The 23285-nt window shown below is 35.1% G+C and overlaps 1 protein-coding gene across 3 annotated transcripts in view; it reads right to left on the reverse strand.

Moving 5' to 3' along the window:
* Window positions 1-23285, reverse strand: part of syt7a (synaptotagmin VIIa) — a 152800-nt gene that overhangs the window by 10419 nt on the left and 119096 nt on the right. Inside the window, exon 1 of one of the 3 annotated variants that reach the window (XM_048158734.1) lies at window positions 117-541. The exons of the other annotated variants lie outside the window; for them this stretch is intronic. The gene's annotated coding sequence lies outside the window, so the exon portion shown is untranslated. Of the gene's footprint in view, window positions 1-116; window positions 542-23285 lie in introns of those variants that run through there. 3 annotated transcript variants of the gene reach the window in all.

Genomic DNA, 23285 nt, shown 5'->3' on the forward strand with positions numbered 1-23285 from the left:
CTTTCGATCACTTGAACACAATAAAATAAAGCCACAACAGAGAAATAGAAAAGAAAAAGCACATAGTTCAAACTGTGACACATTTCCTGTTATAAAACATAAAAACATTGTGTTACCTCAGTTTATAACACAGCCAAAAGACACTATGAACTGCCAATATTCAGGGTTATTAAATATCTCAGCAAACACATAAAGTTGTCAATTCATCACGGCGCGGTGCAGTCCGTTTCGCTTTCCAGGGGTTGGTGTCCGAAGTCGGATTTGGGCGGCTGGCCTGGACTGGAAAATCGACTTAATATGGGAATAATATGGGTTAAGTACAAGTAAAGCCGATTTACAGGCATTTGTAGTATAATGCTTATTACCACAGACAATAATTTTGACTTAAAAAAATGTTTATTGCCACAGAAAATAATTTTGACTTACAATAAAATATTTATTGCAACAGGAAATAATTTTGACACATTACTCCATTTAATAAAATTAATAAAATAAAATAAAAATTAATCTTGTATTGCATCAGGAAATAATTGTAACTCATTGCTCAGTTAAAGTAAAAAAATAAAAAATAAAATAAAATAAAATAAAATAAAATAAAATAAAATAAAATAAAATAAAATAAAATAATAAAATAAAATAAAATAAAATAATAAAGGTTTAATGCCACAGGAAATAAATTTGACTCACTGCTTCATTTAAAAAAGTAAAAATAAATTTAAATAAAATGTGTATTGACAGAAAATAATTGCTACTCATTGTTTAGTTAAAGTTAAAAGTAAAGTAAAATAAAGGTTTAATGCCACAGAAAATAATTTTTACTCACTGCACAGTTGAAGTAAAAAATAAATAATAATAATAATAATAATAATAAAAAAAAAAATAGATTTAACGCTACAGGAAAATATTTTTGACTTATCGGTCCATCTAAAAAATGTTTAAAATAAAATAAAATAAAATAAAATAAAATAAAATAAAATAGGTTTAATGCTACAGAAAATATTTTTGACTCATCTGTCCATTTAATAAAATAAAATAAAATAAAATAAAATAAAATAAAATAAAATAAAATAAAATAAATAAAATAAAATAAAAAATAAAAAAAAATAAAATAAAATAAAATAAAATAATAAAATAATAAAATAAAATAAAATAGGTTTAATGCTTCAGAAAATATTTTTGACTCATCTGTCCATTTAATAAAATAAAATAAAATAAAATAAAATAAAATAAAATAAAATAAAATAAAATAAAATAAAATAAAATAAAATAAAATAGGTTTAATGCTACAGAAAATATTTTTGACTTATTGGTCCTTTAAATAAAATAAAATAAAATAAAATAAAATAAAGCAAAATAAAACAAAACAAAACAAAACAAAACAAAACAAAATAAAATAAAATAGGTTTAATGCTACAGAAAATATTTTTGACTCATCTGTCCATTTAATAAAATAAAATAAAATAAAATAAAATAAAATAAAATAAAATAAAATAAAATTAAATTAAATTAAATTAAATAGGTTTAATGCTTCAGAAAATATTTTTGACTTATCGGTCCATCTAAAAAATGTTTTTTTTTTAATAAAATAAAATAAAATAAAATAAAATAAAATAAAATAAAATAAAATAAAATAAAATAAAATAAAATAAAATAAAAATTAATGTGTATCGCCACAGAAAATAAAAAATCAGCTTAAAGAATAAAATAAAATAAATTGAAATAAAATGAAGGGTTTAAAAGCAGAAAGAAAGCTAATATTTTTTGTCAAAGCTCTTATAAAATAAAATGATCCAGTAAAACGTTTCAGGGCAGATAAATTGATTATTTCTGTGGTAAGGAACATTATGCCACAAATGCTGTCGATCGAGCATAACATGTACTAAACCCCTAAAATATTCCTCTAATGTTTGACTAAACTACTGAACTAGTTGACAGGACAAAACTAAACCAGAGCAGGGGCCAAAAGAGCAGAGAGAGAGAGAGAGAGAGAGAGAGAGAAGGTGAACAGGACAAATGCTGACATCTGAATGAAACTGAGTGATCAGATACAGTTCAGATACAAACCGAGAGACAGAAACACTGAGAGAGACACACAAGACAACTACAGGATGAACATAGAAAAGCGATGAAGGCGGCACACGGATACAGACGAAACTGAGACACGGTAACAGCTGGAGGGAGAAAGAGAGACAAAAGACAGCGTAAGAGGAAAAGAGACGCTTTTCTTTGATGGAAAGGCAGAAGATTATTCGCATGACTGAAGAGTCAAACAAAACCATGAGAGAGACGTCAACCAAACCAGCACAGCTGCAGGAGAGAGAGAGCGAGAGAAGACAAGAAACCCTGGAGTCAGTCAGAGAGAAAGGAGAGTTAAACGAAAGCACACACACAGATTAGTTCTACACAAAAGAAACGAACGGAAAAGAAAGACAAAGAGACCAGGAAGGAAGCGGTTTGTTTCCGGAGAGAGGTGAAGCTTTGAAGAGAAAGAGAGAAAATGAGCGCTGGAAAGACAAAAGAGAGAGAAGGAGTAAACAAATAGTGTAAAGGAACACAGCAAATGGCACATACAGTCGAACACAGAGAGCAGGAGGAGAGAGAGACATCCGGGAGGATCGCGCCGTCTTTAGACTGGCAGGGAAATGTTTGAAGGACAGTTTCGTCGTTTACTCGCCCTCGTGTCCTTCCAAACCTGCAGGACTTTCTTTCTTCTGTGGGACGTGGGAGAAGATATTTTGTAAAATGTTCCAAATCCATTTGATAATCTACTGGTGAATACACCAAAGTGGATGATGACCACAGCTGCTCCAAAAAACACATCAAAACACCAAAATGCAGTCCATGTGATTTATGAAGAAATCATACAATTGTTTTTTTTTTTTTGAGGAAAAGTCTTTGCTGTAAATCTTTTCACTTACAGGCAGAAATTATCCAAATAATATATATATATATATATATATATATATATATTATATATATATATATATATATATATATATTATTTTTTTTTTTTGCTATTCGCTGAAAACCTTCACATGCAGCCAAAAGCGCACCCAAAAATTACAATAAAAATAACATTAAATAAAATATACAATAAAATAAAAATACTAACATTTAAAATCGCTATTAACTGAAAATATTTTCATGTAAATCCAGAATTGGAAAATAAAATAAAACAATGAAATGTTTAAATAACTATTGACATATTTATAAAATAAAATAAAATAAAAATATATAAAAAATATATATAAAATAAAAATAATATAAAAATAAAATAAAATAAAATAAAATAAAATAAAATAAAATAAAATAAAATAAAACAAAACAAAACTAAAATTTAAACTGCTGTTCACTGAAAATCTTTCTGCACAAAGCCAGAAGTGGACCACAAAAAAAAAAATAAAATAAAATAAAATAAAATAAAATAAAATAAAATAAAATAAAATAAAATAAAATAAAATAAAATAAAATAAAATAAAATAAAATAAAATAAAAAAACAATGAAATAAATAAAATAAAATAAAATAAAATAAAATAAAAAACAATGAAATAAATAAAATAAAATAAAATAAAATAAAAAACAATGAAATAAATAAAATAAAATAAAATAAAATAAAATAAAATAAAATAAAATAAAAAAACAATGAAATTTAAATTGCTATTCACTGAAATTGTATCGCATAAATACGGAAGAGGATTAGGGCCAAGCAATAATAAAAAAATAAAACCATCTCGAGATTAAAGTTGTTAAATTTCGAGAAAAAACTTGTTAAATTTCGAGAAAAAAGTCGAGATAAAATGTTGAGAATAAAGTCATTAATTTATGAGAATAAAGTCGTTAAATTGCGAATTTTTCTCATAATTTAATGTCTTTATTCTCATAATTTAATGACTTTATTCTCAACATTTTATTTCGACTTTTTTCTCGAAATTTAACAACTTTAATCTCGAGATGGTTTTATTTTTTTATTATTGCTTGGCCCTAATCCTCTTCCGTACATAAAGCTAGAAAGTGGACCACAAAAATAAAATAAAAATATAACAATAAAATAAAATAAAACAAAAAATATAAAATAAAATACTGAAATTAAAACTGCTATTCACTGAAGTTTTATCACATAAAGCCAGAAGTGGCCATAAAAAAAATACAAAATAAAATAAAATAAAAAATATAAAAATAAAATAAAATATAAAATAAAAAAAATACTGAAATTTAAACTGCTATTCACTGAAATTTTATCGCATAAAGCCAAAAGTGGCCTAAAAAATAAATTAAAATAAATAATAAAATAAAATTAAATAAAATAATACTGAAATTTAAACTGCTATTCACTGAAATCTTATCGCGTAAAGCCAGAAGTGGACCACAAAAATAAAATAAAATAAAACACTAAAATTTAAATCGCTATTCAATGAAAATCATTTTGCATGTAGCCAAATGTGCAGCATTAAAATGATATAAAATAAATACTGCATCACAAGGCCGTAAACAGGCAGTGCTCCATCATGTGACCAAAAACTGATAAAATGTAACTTATGAAGTCAAACCATAAAAGCTATAAAACAAAAACAATTAAACAGACAAAAGTACAAATAAATAAAAAGCACCTGAAAAATTAAAAGAAAAGCTAAATTAAATTAAAATTGAGCTATAGAAAGTGTAGGAATTTTTCCTCTTGATCTGAACTGTATAAACTTCATTATCATCATTTCTCTAGGTTTTATGTCCCCTTTAAAATGGTTGTTTGGTGTTTTCTTTTTCGGAGGATTTCGCTGTATAGAAAAGAGCAGTTTGGACATTCTGCTAAATAAGAACATGAGGGTGAGTAAACGAGGAGAGTCATATTTCATATGTATAAATCATATTCCCAGCTGGATCCGCACCAGTCTAAGGAGAGCTGCCGAGGTCCGGGAGGACGGATCTGACTCGGGCGGGAGGTTTACGCACAAACCATGAAGCGTCTGTCTGTCAACACATCTGTTTCGAGAAAACATCCTCTCAATGGTGTCACTTTAGTTCTTGGTTAATTCACTCAAAAGCCGATGGCGGAAACATCATGGCTGAGTTGTTGAAGACACACAGACGTAGCCTTAGAGGAGACAAGAACACACAGAGCAGGCAAAGCACGACAGACAGACAGACAGACAGACAGACAGACAGACACGAGGTTAGCTCGGGAGGGGAGAGAGACAGGGCTTTTAAATCTTCAGAAACACATCCTCATGAATATTCAGGATCGGTGTCAGTAATTGGTTAAATGTGAATTGAATGCAGCACTGATTGGCTGAATCTGTTAATGGGTTAGTGTCCTTGTTAGTTCAGTCTTTCTGAACCCACACACATTCAGCTGCCATGAAAATGATGGACAGAAACAGAAACAGATGGAGAAATGATAATGACAGAAAGAAGGGAGCAAATTTCAGGGTGTGAAAGCCCTATTTAAGGTTTGAACCCTCTTATAAAGTCTTTAAAATTATATAAACAATTTATAGGGGTCATATGATGCTTTTTAATGTACTCCTTTTCCTTGATTTGGTTTTAGTCATCTGAATTGTTTTAGTTTTAGTCTAGTTAGTCTATTAACCTGTTAATATGAATGATGTTAAGGTTTGAACATGCAATACAGACACAGATTTAACTGTTGTGACATATAACATGTCTTTATTTATCTTAAAATTAAGTAAAATCACTTCACAAAAATAAACTTTTTAATTGATGCGTTCTTTATAACAATTTGCATACAACATTCTTCATTCTAGCATTCAAGCAGACATATTTATTTGTATAAATTAGTTATAGATTAACCCTTATTAAAGCTATTAAAGAACATTGACTGATTTTCTCTTTTTATTTTGATGTTTGATGAACATTAATGACAGACAGCGGCAGGTTTATTAGGCTGCTGTCACTTTAAGGCCGAATGCACGGATGCAATACACTGATACACATCCGATATTCTCCCAACTGTTTACGTTTACTTAAGACATAACCTACTGTCTTTAAGTGAATATCCGCCTAAATGGATATTTTGACATCTTTTTCTGTGTATTTGACTGTTTAAGTGTGAAAAGACGCGAAAGAGAACTCAATTCAGTACTCGTGCGCTGTCTGAGAGGCGGCTTTCTGCGTGCGCACAGAAAACCGGACTGAATTGAGCTCTCTTTCGTGTCGTCACGCTTTTTCGGATTTATGCATATGTCTGCTCTTCTCTTTCTCCCAGATTTAAGAACGTTTTATGGGACATGCAGCAAGTGTATGCCAACAGATGTTCACAAAATGACATCGGTTCTGACTGGATCTTTTCCCAAATCATCCCTCCTAACATTTTTGTCTATTTTTTATTCATTGAATATATAGTCATTGTTTTTGTCATTCAAAACTGGTATTTATTTAGTTATCGTCTCATTTTCTTCAATGAAAAAATGTCTTAGACGAAAATTATTCGTCAATGAAATTAACGGCTCTAAATCGACTTGATCATCCACATTTTCAGAATCTGATTCGGGATTGAACTGATACGGTAAACGTGACGACATTATTATTAACAGTTTGTGTTTACAACTGCTTTAGAAGCCTTGGAAGCTGAAGCTCACGATTATGGTAAGGGGCGCTACATTTCTGACACACACTTGAGGTGTTTGTCCAATCACAACACACTAGGTCTGCTGGCCAATCAGAGGACTCAGAGCTTTTCAGAAGGAGGGACTTTGTAGAAATCAGCGTGTTTCAGACATACTTAAGACATAACCTACTGTCTTTAAGTGAATACCCGCCAAAACGGATATTTTTGACATCATTTTGTGTGTATTTGACTGTTTAAGCGTGAAAAGACGCGAAAGAGAACTCAATTCAGTACTCGTGCGCTGTCTGAGAGGCGGCTTTCTGCGTGCGCACAGAAAACCGGACTGAATTGAGCTCTCTTTCGTGTCGTCACGCTTTTTCGGATTTATCTATATGTCTGCTCTTCTCTTTCTACCAGACATTTACATTTTTTAACATATTACGGGACATGCAGCAAGTGTATGGCAACTTATGTCCCGCCGGGTAGATGTGGGCAAAATGTGCGCATTTACCATGCAAGGACATTGGTTCTGACTGGATCTTTCCCAAATCATCCCTCCCTAACATTTTTGTCTAGTTTTAATTTGTTGAATATATAGACATAATTTTTGCCATTCAAAACTGGTTTTTTATTTAGTTATCGTCTCGTGTTCGTCAGTGAAAAAAATGTCTTTGACGGAAATTATTCGTTAACAAGTATTAACGGCTTTATTCCTGCATAAATCGTCTCGATCATCCGCATTTTCAGAATCTGACTCATTGGAAGCTGAAGCTTGCGATTATGGTAAGGGGTGTTACATTTCTGACACACGCTTGAGGTGTTTGGCCAATCACAACACACTGGGTCTGCTGGCCAATCAGAGCACTCTGAGCTTATCAGAAGGAGGGGCTTCGTAGAAATCAGCACGTTTCAGACGGACTGGGAATAGAGGGGCTGCAATAATGTACAGTATTTGAAAAAAAATGTGTTTTTTGAACATTAAAGCATGTTAACCTGTTCTAGTACACCCAATGAATAAAATAAACTTTTAAAATAGCATCACATGACCTCTTTAATTCAACATATCTTATAAGAAACATTTCAACAGCAGTTTCAAACACAAAATGTTTGACTATAAAAGCGCATATTTTCAGAAGGTAAAAAACAAGTGCTTTAAATATTGGAATATGATCAATAATGGGTGATATATCTATAAAACATAGAACTATCATTATTTATGACATTAATATTTACACATCACGAACATGCAAATTACTATACTGTAAAAAAGAATTGTTGGTTTAACTTAGAAAAAGTTAATGCCTTAAAATTTTTAGTTCATTGAAATTAAAAAATTTGAGTTAATACAATGAAGGCGATTGGTTTAATCAACAGAAACTCGAAAATATTATGTTATCTGAACCACATTAATTATCTAACTTGATTTGACAAAAGAAAAAATGTTATAACAAACCATGAAAATATATTTTTTTAATATTAAAAGTCATTATTCATCACTTTACTATAGATATACACATGAAAAGTGGCCTAAATGACTCGTTTTAAAAAAAAGTTTTTGACTTTTGTCTACGGACAGCAACTTGTGGTCAAAAACAGTGTCATGAAATGAGGTTTTAAAACTGATTAAAAAAATCGTTAAAAGCTCTAAAAGAACCACCAAAGCTACATTTATTTAATTAAAACTACATTAAAAAATGTGAAATATTATTACAATTTAAAATAACTGTTTTCTATTGTAATATATTTTAAAATGTAATTTATTCCTGTGATCAAAGCTGAATTTTCAGCATCATTACTCCAGTCTTCAGTGTCACATGATCCTTCAGAAATCATTCTAATATGATGATTTGCTGCTCAAGAAACATTTATGATTATTATCAATGTTGAAAACAGTCTAGATGATCTACTCCGAAGCCCCCGGTTAAACCCCTGGATGAGAACGGGGCGATCTCAGCGGTGAGCGAGAACAGGTGAAATGAGGACAGGGAAAAGAGAAAGAACACAATGACTATCTCTCTCTCTCTTTCTGTATCTCCCTGTCTGTCCTTCGCTATCGATCGAGGGCAGATAAAGGACATGTAGACGCTTCTCTGAGGCCTGAATAATTCATTCACTGTAGACGTGTGACTCGCCTGCAGGTTATTCAAAAGTTTGGCTCAGTAACCTGTTTAACTTTAGCTGTCATCGTACATGTCAACATAAATATCGTCTTCATTAATCTTTTAACAGTACAGGATCCGCTCTGAAGTTGTGAAATAGCAGAACATATATGCGCACACCTGTGACAGCACATTAATTAAATTCTATTTTAATGAGCCTTTAATGGCTACAACCTAATGAACTAATGGACTGTATTAAAATAGAATAGTTAAGTGTCATTTTTTTATTAATACTGTACATGTGAGTTTTGAACACGTTTGCCTTATATATTGATATTGTTGCTGTTTTATAAAAACAATATGCAGATATGTTTATTATAGTTGCTAAAATTAAATATTTAATAAAATAATTATTTTAATTTTATTTTTTAAATAATTGAATATTAAGTTATTAAAATGTATACAAATTTAATTTAAAAAAATCATTAAAAAGTATTTATTTTATTTAATATTTATAAGCAGATATGTTTATTATAGTTTCTAAAATTAAATATATATATTTTAAAACTTTAAAATAATTGAATGTGTGGTAAATAAAATGTATACATATTTTATTTCATATTATTTACTGATTTTTCTAAAAATATTGAACAATTTTGTTGATATTGTTGCCATTTTATAAAAGCAATAAGTAGATTTGTGTATTTTAGTTGCTAAAACTAATTATTTTATTAAAAATATATATTTTAAGTTAAACTTTTACCTTTAAATTAAGTAATTAAAATGTATACAAATTAAATAAAATAATGAATTAAATAAAATATTTATTTTATATAATATTCACAAAAAGTATTGAACACTTTCATCTTACATCATGTTGAGGTTGCCATTTTATAAAAGCAATAAGCTGATTGAATTATTTTAGTTGCTAAAATTAAATAAAATAAAAATATTACTTAAAATAATTAATATTAAATAAAAAACAATAAAATATTAATAATTAAATATTAATATAATATAATAACTAAATTAATAATTAATTAATTAATAATATTTAGTAAAATAATTTTTACAATTATTTAAAAATAAAAGCTGATATGATTATTTTATTTGCTAAAATAAAATAAAAAGTTTTAAAATAAATATTACTTAAAATAATTAATATTAAATAATAAAATATGAATATAATATAATAACTAAATAATATTTAGTAAAATCATTTTACAATTATTTTTTAAAAAAGTCCTGCAACTTCCCTACATTCTTTTGTGGTTTTGTGCTCAAAAATGCAACAAATTACAGAAATAAAATAGGTAGTGATGAACTTGCCAAACACTCATATCTGCATACTTGACTATTTTCTGCCCGTAAGGAGGTTTAATGCTTTGTGTTGTACCTAACGACACTCATTTACCATGGTAAAAACACTGTAACATGGCAAACCGCTGTATTTGAGTAAAGCTCTGTTTGTAAACTGGATGTAGGACAGCACAAGGAGAAATAAGACAGAGAGAAACACATGATTTCTCTTGAACTGAGGTGTATAAACATCTCCCACACATGGAGTAGATGTTTCATATTTATGAGTAATGTATATATGATTATTAATGTATCTAACAGCGCTGATGAGATGCAGACGGCAGCCTGCAGGTGTGTGGCGTCACCAGTAGGGGGTGCACAGAGCCCAAATTCCCCCCTGACATCTGGAATGTGCTCTTCCAAGCGCTCTCACCTCGAAAGTGGGCTGTTGGCATGGCAACCGAGGGGTGGTGAGAGTGAGAGTGTGTGTGCGTGAGGGATGGAGGGGCAGCAAACGGGAGACCATATAGTGCACAAACAGCAGACGAGGAGAAGGATATATGACAGGTACAGGTGAGCGCCTCGCTAACACACACGCATTGACGTACACGACAAACACACACGCACATTCAGAGGCGGGCTGGAGGCGGGCCGCTTTGGGGTTCACCGTGACCTGTTATACTATCCTGCGTTTACCTGCCCCGGGAACCAAAGCACGCACCTCGACGCGTCCAGGCTGTGGGAGTGGGAGACCGCGCTCCCCTCTATACAGATTCCCGTCAGAAACACACAACACAACATCATGCCATCGCATGCACACACATCCCCACATCGTACTAGAGATGATTACATAACCAACCCACGATGCACAGCGGCATGAGCGCGTCCACAGTAACTCATTACTTCATGTGTGTGTGAGACGCAACGGGCCTCTCGAGACAAAAGTCAAAGCCTGTCCACTACACACACACACACACACACACACACACACACACACACACACACACACACACACACACACACACACACACACACACTGCTGTTAGCTCATTCACTTCATTCAAAGTGTGTCGTAATTTCTTGGACAGCAGCTCTCCACACTATAAACACACACACACACACACACACACACACACACACACAGATCTAATATGTGCTCGAGCACAGCAGAACAGCTCAATTAAAATCTGATGCTTCTGGGCAAGACAGACCAAGTTTCCCATAAAAATCCCTAAAGGAATAGTTTAGCCACAAATAAAAATCATCTAATCATCCTTTCTATCAGCTGTGGACTGTAAAGGAGATGTTTAGCACAATGTCCAAGCTGCACTTTTGAACTTCTCCTTTGCATTTCCACAGAAAAAAATAATAATTCTGTCATGACAACTCTCTGAGTGTTTGGGATAGTAATGGATATGGCAGTGTTGATATGTTTGGCCTTGGCGGAATAGATCTGCTACACTGCTGCTGCTGCTGCTGTTATTCCTTTTGCTGCTGCTGCTGCTGCTGCTGCTGTTATTATTATTGCTACTGCTGTTTTTGCTGCTGTTGGTTATTGCTGCTGCTGTTGCTGTTAGTTATTGCTGCTGCTGTTGCTGTTATTATTATTGCTGCTGCTGTTTTTGCTGCTGTTGGTTATTGCTGCTGCTGTTGCTGTTAGTTATTGCTGCTGCTGTTATTATTTTTGCTGCTGTTGCTGTGATTATTGCTGCTGCTGTTATTGCTGCTGTTGGTTATTGCTGCTGCTGTTATTGCTGCTGTTGGTTATTGCTGCAGTTATTATTGTTGCTGTTGCTGCTGCTGTTGCTGTGGTTATTGCTGCTGTTGGTTATTGGTGCTGCTGCTGCTGTTATTGCTGCTGTTGGTTATTGCTGCTGCTGTTATTGCTGCTGCTGCTATTATTGCTGCTGTTGATTATTGCTGCTGTTGCTGCTGTTATTACTGCTGCTGCTATTATTGCTGCTGTTGATTATTGCTGCTGTTGCTGCTGTTATTACTGCTGCTGCTATTATTGCTGCTGTTATTATTACTGCTGCTGCTGCTATTATTGCTGCTGTTGGTTATTGCTGCTGCTGCTATTATTGTTACTGCTGCTGCTATTATTGCTGCTGCTGTTACTGCTGCTGCGATTATTGCTGCTGTTAGTTATTGCTGCTGCTATTATTGCTGCTGCTGATGCTGTTATTATTGCTGCTGTTATTATTATTGCTGCTGTTATTATTGGTGCTGCTGCTGTTGGTTATTGCTGCTGCTGCTGCTGTTATTATTGCTGCTGTTATTATTATTGCTGCTTCTGCTGTTATTACTGCTGCAGCTATTATTGCTGCTGTTGATTATTGCTGCTGCTGCTGCTGTTGCTGCTGTTATTACTGCTGCTGCTATTATTGCTGCTGCTGTTATTATTACTGCTGCTGTTATCATTGCTGCTGTTGGTTATTGCTGCTGCTGCTGTTATTATTGCTGCTGCTGCTATTACTGCTGCTGCTATTATTGCTGCTGCTGCTGTTATTACTGCTGCTGCTATTATTGCTGCTGTTGGTTATTGCTGCTGCTGATATTATTGTTACTGCTATTATTGTTACTGCTGCTGCTATTATTGCTGCTGTTGGTTATTGCTGCTGCTGCTATTATTGTTACTGCTATTATTGTTACTGCTGCTGCTATTATTGCTGCTGCTGTTACTGCTGCTGCTGCTGCGACTATTGCTGCTGTTAGTTATTGCTGCTGCTATTATTGCTGCTGCTGTTATTGCTGCTGCTGCTGTTATTATTGCTGCTGTTATTATTACTGCTGCTGCTGCTGCTATTATTGCTGCTGCTGTAATTATTGCTGTTGCTGTTATTACTGCTGTTATTATTACTGCTGCTGTTATCATTGCTGCTGCTGTTGGTTATTGCTGCTGCTGCTGTTATTATTGCTGCTGTTATTATTATTGCTGCTGCTGTTATTACTGCTGCTGCTATTATTGCTGCTGTTGGTTATTGCTGCTGCTGCTATTATTGTTACTGCTGCTGCTGCTATTATTTTTATTATTGCTGCTCCTGTTGTTATTGTTGCTGCTGTTATTGTTGCTGCTGCTGCTGCTGCTGTTACTGCTGCTTCTGTTATTATTGCTGCTGCTGCTGTTATTATTGCTGCTGTTACTGCTGCTGCTGTTATTGTTGCTGCTGTTACTGCTGCTTCTGTTATTGCTGCTGCTGCTGCTGTTATTTCTGCTGCTGCAGAGCAAGTTCGGGACTTGCTACTGCCAATACATATACACAACACGATGCTGTGAGCAATAAGACATGCTGCTGCTGTACAATATATCATACATGAATTACCAGTAGCAGATCTATACAGGTGGAGCTGGGGAAGGTGGAGGGTTTATGAAAGCGTGCTGCAACTGCTACAGCAAATGATGACCAAGTATTTGAAAGTTGAGCAGCGAGCTCATTGGCTACTGATACATCAGCTGTGCGCTATAGAAAATTATGTGATTGGAACCAGGTTGATTATTAGCCTGCGCCATCTAGAGTTTTATGACAGAACTTTGTATTAATGACAGAATATTCATTTCTTTTTTTACTTTAATGCATCTCTAATTCAAAATAAATCTAATCTGCTTTTTCTTTGTTTGGTGTTATTTTTCTTTTAAAATAGTCAATTAAGTATAGTTAAATAAAAATCAAGTAAAAAAACTTATATACAAGAAAGAAAAATCTCATAATGCAATTTTTTAGCACAATTACTATATTGAACAATATTAAATTATAAAATTGTTAAATATAGTAATTATATAAACCAGGTAAAAATATATATTTATATATTTCACTGAACGAGGGACCCTAGCTAGAGACTTGGACTAGAAAGAAACCACCCTAGAATGTATTAGCAGATACTGGGAAAGTCGTCAGGCTAACAATAACATTGTGGTGGTTGAGAGGGACAGAGCATGACAGAAAGACCACAGGCCATGTGAATCATGAAATGCTACAAGACTTTTTTGCAAAGTCAGCCTGTTAAATCTTGCTGCGTCCAAACAAACCCTGTTCCTTTCACTTCATCCACTCTTTCGTCTCTCCCTCTCATTAATACACCTGCTTTTAAACACACACTGCACTCTCTCTTTATCTACAGCTAATTACAGAAGATTATCCACTCGAGTGGAGTGCTAGAAGGCCGACACACACACAAACACAGCATCAGCACCACGGACAGCTCCATTATTCTCCAGAAGTTTGACCCACAGCTACTTCTACAGGCGCAGGGGCTCGTCTCAAGAGCTCACGCTGACAGCTATTTGTCACTAGTAGTTGTTCCTACTGAACTCCCACTGATAACACATCACGCTGATGCTAGAGATCATGGTTATATGATATAAGTTTTGCATTCAGGTTCTATAACACACAAAAATAATGATTCATCAAAAATTAACATTTGATGAAAACATTGAGTTGACATATAAAATGTTATTAATATATTATTTATATTAATATTCTATTATATGTAGCAAATATAGTTATAGTAAACATAATAAAAATGTATATACTGTATATTAATAATAAGTATTATGATTCACATGCGAAGAGGTCAGCCAATCACAACAGAGATCATGCGCACACTGCACAGACGTCTTAAAGGTACAGCAGCAAAAACAGCCTGTTTAATTCTAAGGGTCAGAGGGTGGAAAATGGTCTTGAAAAACTGCTTTTTGTCCCAAAAGCTTTTACTAACTTTATAAACAGGCTTCAGGGAAGAATGTCTGTACAAATCATATATATGCTGCTATATAACACAGAAAATTAAACCAGTAAGCCACTTTTCATTGCTGCAAAAGTAGCTTTTTCTAAACTGTGTTGTGTGTAGGTTCAGACAGAATTGCATAAAGAACAACATTATATAATCATTCAAATGATATGCATTTTTATGCAAATGTATGCCCTCAACAATATGCGTATTCACAGCCACAATCCACAGCATCCCGTTATCTGCATAACACTAGACGTGTCTAAACACAAGCCACCCACACGCTGAGTGTGTGTGTGTGTTTTAAGGCCACGATTGTGTAAGATTGAACACAGTTAATAAAGAAACAAGCTTTTGTCACTGGGGTTTTAATTCCTCCTGATACCATAATCCAGATTCACCCACTGAGAACACGAACGACATGCAGCACAGAAGTGTACATGTGTACGGATGTGTTTCGAACGGCATACTGTAGTATGTCTAGTATTGTTTCGTTTTTTTTAAAGAAATTATTACTTTTATTCACAAAGGATGCATTAAATTGATCAAAAGAGACAGTAAAGACATTTACAATGTTACAAAAGTTCCAAATAAATGCTGTTCTTTTGAACTTTCTATTCATCAAAGAATCCTGAGGAAAAAATATCTTAATAAAATATGAAGTAGCACAACTTTTCTATGGAAGCTTGTTTCAGCCACTAAATAAAAAAAAAAGGTAATTGTGACTTTTCATTGCAATCTCACAATTCTTCATATCGCGTAATTCTGACTTTATAACTCGCAATTCCGACTTTATATCTCGCAATTCTGACTTTATATCCCACAATTCTTCATATTGCGTAATTCTGACTTTATAACTCGCAATTCTGACTTTATAACTCGCAATTCTGACTTTATAACTCGCAATTCCGACTTTATATCCCGCAATTCCGACTTTATAAATCGCAATTCCGACTTTATATCTTGCAATTCCGACTTTATAACTCGCAATTCCGACTTTATAAATCGCAATTCCGACTTTATATCTCGCAATTCCGACTTTATAACTCGCAATTCCGACTTTATAACTCGCAATTCCGACTTTATATCCCGCAATTCCGACTTTATAACTCGCAATTCCGACTTTATAAATCGCAATTCCGCCTTTATATCTCGCAATTCCGACTTTATATCTCGCAATTCCGACTTTATATCCCGCAATTCCGACTTTATAACTCGCAATTCCGACTTTATAAATCGCAATTCCGACTTTATAACTCGCAATTCCGACTTTATATCTCGCAATTCCGACTTTATAACTCGCAATTCCGACTTTATAACTCGCAATTCCGACTTTATATCACACAGTTCTGACATTATAACTCGCAATTCTGACTTTATAACTCGCAATTCTGTGAGATATAAACTCACAACTAAAGGAAAAAAGTCAGAATTGTGAGATTAAAAGTCGCAATTACCTTTTATTTTATTTCATGTTGGAAACAAGCTTCCAACGATTTCAATATTGATAGTAATCAGAAATTTTTCTTGAGCAGCAAATCAGCATATATGAGAATGATTTCTGAAAGACCATGTGACACTGAAGAGACTGGAGTAATGATGCTTAAATTTCAGCTTTGATCACAGGAATAAATTAAATTTACAATATATTACAATAGAAAACTTTTTTTTTTAATTGTAATAATATTTCACAATTTTACTGTATTTTTGATCAAACAAATGCAGCCTTGGTGACACCTTTCAAAAACATAAAAAACTGACCCCTTTTTACTAGTGTAGACCATATATAATGTGCAAATCATATATATGTGTGTATGCAGTTTTTTTCTTCCAGCAGGGCATTAGGCATTATTCCGTTCTGAATAGTGTAAATGTCACAAGCATATACAGTAGAACAACACACTATGTGAATGAGTTTCATTCATGGACTCAAACTAACAGAGTATAAAGAGTCTGAGAGAGCCTACGGCTGGGTTTACATCAGAAAGATCCTCTCTCTGACACGACACACTCCAGAGTCTCACAGCATTTATACTCTGTGTGTGTGTGCTTTTAAATCCATTCAATCTAAATGCCATGATCACAGTGGGAGCTTCAGTCTCAATCCACAGCAAAGCCTCCCTATAAAGGTGCCGCACGCTTGAATCAACAGCAAAATGGCAGAGAAAAGCTGTGTGTGTTTTAGTATGTGAGACGCGATTTTACGTGACAAAGGGGACGTGATATGAATCTCTGTCTCTCGCTGCACACGACACATGAGTGAATGTCACAAAACCTGTCAGGAACATGTCCAGGTCACACCTCAGCTCACAATCTACTGAAATAAATAAGAAATTATAGTGTGCATGAGGAAAATAAAGTCTATTTTAAGACTATTAGTAGTTTCTGCATTGTGATATTACAAACCCGATTCCAAAAAAGTTGGGACACTGTACAAATTGTGAATAAAAACAGAATGCAATGATGTGGAAGTTTCAAATTTCAATATTTTATTCAGAATACAACATAGATGACATATCAAATGTTTAAACTGCAAAATGCAAAAATAAGTGGAAAAATAAGTTGATTTTAAATTTCATGGTATCAACACATCTCAAAAAAGTTGGGACAAGGCCATGTTTACCACTGTGTGGCATCCCCTCTTCTTTTTATAACAGTCTGCAAACGTCTGGGGACTGAGGAGACAAGTTGCTCAAGTTTAGGAATAGGAATGTTGTCCCATTCTTGTCTAATACAGGCTTCTAGCTGCTCAACTGTCTTAGGTCTTACCTTTCAGCATTGATGGTGCCTTTCCAGATGTGTAAGCTGCCCATGCCACACGCACTCATGCAACCCCATACCATCAGAGATGCAGGCTTCTGAACTGAGCGCTGATAACAACTTGGGTTGTCCTTGTCCTCTTTAGTCTGGATGACATGGCGTCCCAGTTTTCCAAAAGGAACTTCAAATTTTGATTCGTCTGACCACAGAACAGTTTTCCACTTTGCCACAGTCAATTTTAAATGAGCCTTAGCCCAGACAAAACGCCTGTGCTTCTGGATCATGTTTAGATATGGCTTCTTTTTTGACCTATAGAGTTTTAGCCGGCAACGGCGAATGGCACAGTGGATTGTGTTCACCGACAATGTTTTCTGGACGTATTCCTGAGCCCATGTTGTGATTTCCATTACAGTAGCATTCCTGTATGTGATGCAGTGCCGTCTAAGGGCCCGAAGATCACAGGCATCTAGTATGGTTTTTCGGCCTTGACCCTTACGCACAGAGATTGTTCCAGATTCTCTGAATCTTTGGATGATATTATGCACTGTAGATGATGATAACTTCAAACTCTTTACAATTTTTCTCTGAGAAACTCCTTTCTGATATTGCTCCACTATTTTTCACCGCAGCATTGGGGGAATTGGTGATCCTCTGCCCGTCTTGACTTCTGAGAGACACTGCCACTCTGAGAGGCTCTTTTTATACCCAATCATGTTGCCAATTGACCTAATAAGTTGCAAATTGGTCCTCCAGCTGTTCCTTATATGTACATTTTTGGCCTCTTATTGCTACCTGTGCCAACTTTTTTGGAATGTGTAGCTCTCATAAAATCCAAAATGAGCCAGATTTGAGATTTGTAAATTATTGCATTCCTTTTTTATTCACAATTTGTACAGTGTCCCAACTTTTTTGGAATCGGGTTTGTATATTCATGAATATTAAGCATGTTATCCCCATTTCTCAGTAGCATATTGCAATGTACAAAATATTCAAAATCATAAATACTGTATTAAATAAATAATATTATTTATTTAATTACTATTTGCAAATCCAATTGTAAGTATATATGATAAGAGTATTTGTATATGCTATTTTTTTGTACTGAATTTAATTTATATTCATTTAAAAGTAATATAAATAATAATAGTATCATAAAATATATTTATTTAATTTAATTTAAGCTTATTTAAAAATATTAATAATCATAATCGCTACTATATTAATATTATTTATTTAATTATTATTTTCAAATCCAACTGTAAGTATATATCATAATAGTATTTTTAATGAATTTATTAAGGCTCATATAAATACTTAAAAAATATTTATATATGCATCTACATACATACTATTTCCCAAAACAATGGTAGAAAGTTCAGGAAACCTATTTGAAAAGTTTGTTATTACTTTTCACTTAACCTTTAATTGTCATAAACATTTAACAGTCTTAAAAATATGCTTCATTTTCCTTATGCAAGTTATAGTTTCTAGGACTGACAATTGATTTAAAAATTTAATTATTAATTAATAATAAATTGCACCAAAAATAGATCATTCGAAGACATTATTGTAGCAGACAAGAAAATAATTGAACAGATATATATATATAAATTTTATTAATTTTACTCAATGCATTAAATTCACAGGCCTAATGATTTCTTATTTTTGTTGTTTTGATGTTGGAGTGAATAATGACCCGGGCATCATAAGATTCACTCACATATTCATTACAGCGTCTCAGTGTTCCAGTAGCTGTAATCTCGCTCATGCTGATTTAAGCACTTCATAGAGATATAACCATCAGATAGCACTTCAAAGCCTATGTGTGTGTGTGTGTTTTGTGTGTGCGTACATTATCTCCGTCTTTGAGATCATTTGCTTCCCACATTATATCTGCCACTGCTTTAGAATTCAAGCTCAGCGATGTTGGTTCTCCAGTGCTGTGCACTTCCTGTTCGACTCTCATTCACTGGGCATTCTGGGTAATCACAAGCCTTCAGAGCAGCGGCAAATGGGCCAGAGGAATGTGCCAATAGCTAGAAGGCTTGGCCATTCAGACACAATCTCTCTCTTTCACTCTGCTTTCTCCTTATTAGTCTGCTAGCTCTTCCTGGCTGAGTTAATTGCATGTGTGTGTGTTTGGCGAGCCCTGAGTTTTACTCCAGCCCTAATTAACCAGGGAACGAGAGAAAAGAAAAATGTGTTTGAGCCGAAAAAGAGAGAAAAAGACCAAATAAATCACCCAGAAAAATAGTGAATGAGTCAAGTGGAGATTCAAGAGAAAGTTCACCAAACGGTATTGAACTGTATAGCAGTGTTAGTAACGTTACTTTGTCAAGATACTAGAGTAGTTACACTACTGTTAAGCTAACAACTAGTTAGCTATACTAGAAGCTATTAATGAAAATGAGCGTTGTATAATAAAGTATTATTTAACTGGTGTAACCCCTCCTGTTTGAACCGCCCACTTTAAGCAGGACTCAAACCCGGGTCCGCTGGCATGGGAGTTGGGCACTCTAACATGGAGGCCGCAGTCTCTGGCGTCAGTCAAAAGAGCACCTCTTGAGATCAGGGGGGTGAGGTTTACACGCACAGCTCTTACCGGTCTACGTCCCTTACATTCACCCCCCTAAAACTCACTCCTATCTGGGTCACGGCACCAATGTAACCCCTCCTGTTCAAACCATCCGCTTTATGTGGGACTCGAACCCGGGTCCACCAGCATGGGAGTCGGGTGCTCTAACAAGGAGGCTAAAGAACGCAGTCTCTAGGGTCAGTTGATAGAGCGCCTCATCAGAGGGGTGAGGTTTACATGCACAGCTCTTACCGGCCTATGTCCGTTACATTCACCCCCATAAACCTCACTCCCATCCGGGTCACGGCACCAATGTAAACCCTCATGTTCAAACCGCCCGCTTTATGCGGGACTCAAACCCAGGTTTGCCGACACGAGAGTCGGACACTCTAACAAGGAGGCTAAAGAACACAGTCTCTAGGGTCAGTCGATAGAGTGCCTCTTGAGATCAGAGGGGTGAGGTTTACACGCACAGCTCTTACCGGCCTACGTCTGTTATATTCACCCCCCTAATCCTCACTTCCATCCGGGTCACGGCACCAACGTAACCCCTCCTGTTCGAACCATCCGCTCTAAGCGGAACTCAAACCTAGGTTTGCCGGCATGAGAGTCGGGCGCTCTAACAAGGAGGCTAAAGACCGTAGTCACTAGCGACAGTCGCTAGAGCGCCTCTTGACATCAGGGGGGTGAGGTTTACACGCACAGCTCTTACCGGGCTACATCTGTTATATTCACCCCCCAAACCTCACTCCCATCCGGGTCACGGCACCAATGTAACCCCTCCTGTTCGAACCACCCGCTCTAAGCGGAACTCAAACCTAGGTTTGCCGGCATGAGAGTCGGGCGCTCTAACAAGGAGGCTAAAGACCGTAGTCACTAGCAACAGTCGATAGAGTGCCTCTTGAGATCAGAGGGGTGAGGTTTACATGCACAGCTCTTACCGGGCTACATCTGTTATATTCACCCCCCAAACCTCACTCCCATCCGGGTCACGGCACCAATGTAACCCCTCCTATTCGAACCACCCGCTCTAAGCGGAACTCAAACCTAGGTTTGCCGGCATGAGAGTTGGGCACTCTAACAAGGAGGCTAAAGAACGCAGTATCTAGGGTCAGTCGCTAGAGCGCCTCTTGAGATCAGAGGGGTGAGGTTTACACGCACAGCTCTAACTGGGCTACATCTGTTATATTCACCCCCCTAAACCTCACTCCCATCCGGGTCACGGCACCAATGTAACCCCTCCTGTTCGAACCGCCCGCTCTAAGCGGAACTCAAACCCAGGTTTGCCGGCATGAGAGTCAGGTGCTCTAACAAGGAGGCTAAAGACCGTAGTCACTAGCGACAGTCGCTAGAGCACCTCTTGACATCAGGGGGGTGAGGTTTACACGCACAGCTCTTACCGGCCTACGTCTGTTATATTCACCCCCCCAAACCTCACTCCCATCCGGGGACCAATGTAATCTCATCCGTTCTAAGCGGGATTTGAACCCGGACAAAAATATAATATAATAAAAATATATAAAATATTTTATAATATATTATAGGGGTGTGATGAGATCTTGTGGCACAAGATTAAAATGTGATGAGATTTCTCATTGAGGTGAAAAGCTGCCTCGTGATATTGCCATGATGGAGTGTGAGGGTGAAATTAGAATAGAATATGCCACCGCTACGTTTACATTACGCCTCCACTGTCCTTTTGATTTTTATAGAAATAAAAACCATTTAATTCAGTTGGATAACGGTCGCTTCAATCTCATCCAGCTCATTGAACAATATGAGCTGCAGAGCTGTATGTAGTGCAGCAGGAATCAGAGTTCTCTGATCACATGACGAGAGTAAGTGGCGAGATGACTGACAAGACCATGGCGGAGGATTCGTTGCACAACAGAGCCTAAATCTCGTGTAGCCAGACGTTCAGACTGATGGCAGAAGGTCTGGACTCTATCACATTTCGTTGGCCAAGGACCACCCAAGAGGACGTTTGACTGACATGTAATGCAACAAATCACATTTCGTTTTGTTCTGTGTCATGTTTAGGGGCTGGAAAATGTAAAGTCAATGTCCCTACAATAACAGACCGACGTTGCATCAAATAAATTCTTAATTCAAGAACGTTGTGCAAGTTTACCGCAAACTTCACATACTTTTGAAAATCCAGCATTTAGTTTATCCTGTTTATATTCAAAACTTTATTAAAAATATATATAGTGTAGAATGTTTTTCTTATTTTTTATGTCTTTGTAATAAATTGCTCATAATCCTAAAACTGAACAACACTGTGGTGTATTGTACTTTTTCAAATCGAGAGCAACAATACTTCACTTCGACAGAGGAGGCGCTAGCAGCACAGGAATTACAGGTGTTTCCATCATAATGAAGTCTTGCATCAGTCTGTGTAATATTAATGGTGATCAGGGCGACCCCTAATGTTTTCCTTCGTGTTTAAAGAGGCATCCGAGTGTGTGTCAGCTCCAATCTCAGGAGAGTTACGCCACTTCAGTCAGAGGCCTGTAAATTAGCCTCGACCAACGGCGTCAATACTCTCCCTCTCACTGGCACACCACCAAACGCAGTAAATCATAAACCTAATGCCATACAGCGGCTGTTTGTGAGACAGAAAGAGAGAGACACTCACGTCTGCGTTCTCTAATTTAGCTGCGATCACTCGTCGGCCCTCCAAATGATCAAAAACTAATTCAGCCTCTGACTCACTGCCATTATCCAGCACAAAAACATTCACCGATGATCGCTGGTTAGCCAGAGAGGATTTCCCTCGAGAGGTGTAGGCAGAGTGTGTGCTTGTGTGTTATCTATAGGGGAATGTTTTTTTTTTTTTTTTAATAAATGAATGTTTATGTAAGTGACAGGCATGAATCTAAATAATAAAAACCCCTTGCAGAGCAATTCTCCCAACGCACACACGAGAAAACCAACACGCTGGCTGTGTTCGAAATACCATACTACTCATCTTATTTCTGCAGTATGCATACTCTGAATTTTATTAATGCAAACCTACGTAGTAGTTTGCCAGAATATCCTCACAAAGCAATGCACAAAATTTTTAATTTACAATCATAATGTACAAATAATATATATATATATATATATATATATATATATATATATATATATATATATATATATAATGTATATTTAATGTATGTACAAAGTTATATATATATAAAAAATAGAAATACGTAGAATATACTATTTAAATATATATATAATTAAATTTTAATTTTATATATATAATTGTAT

This window comes from Megalobrama amblycephala, linkage group LG15 (genome assembly GCF_018812025.1).
Source record: "Megalobrama amblycephala isolate DHTTF-2021 linkage group LG15, ASM1881202v1, whole genome shotgun sequence".
Taxonomy (NCBI): domain Eukaryota; kingdom Metazoa; phylum Chordata; class Actinopteri; order Cypriniformes; family Xenocyprididae; genus Megalobrama; species Megalobrama amblycephala.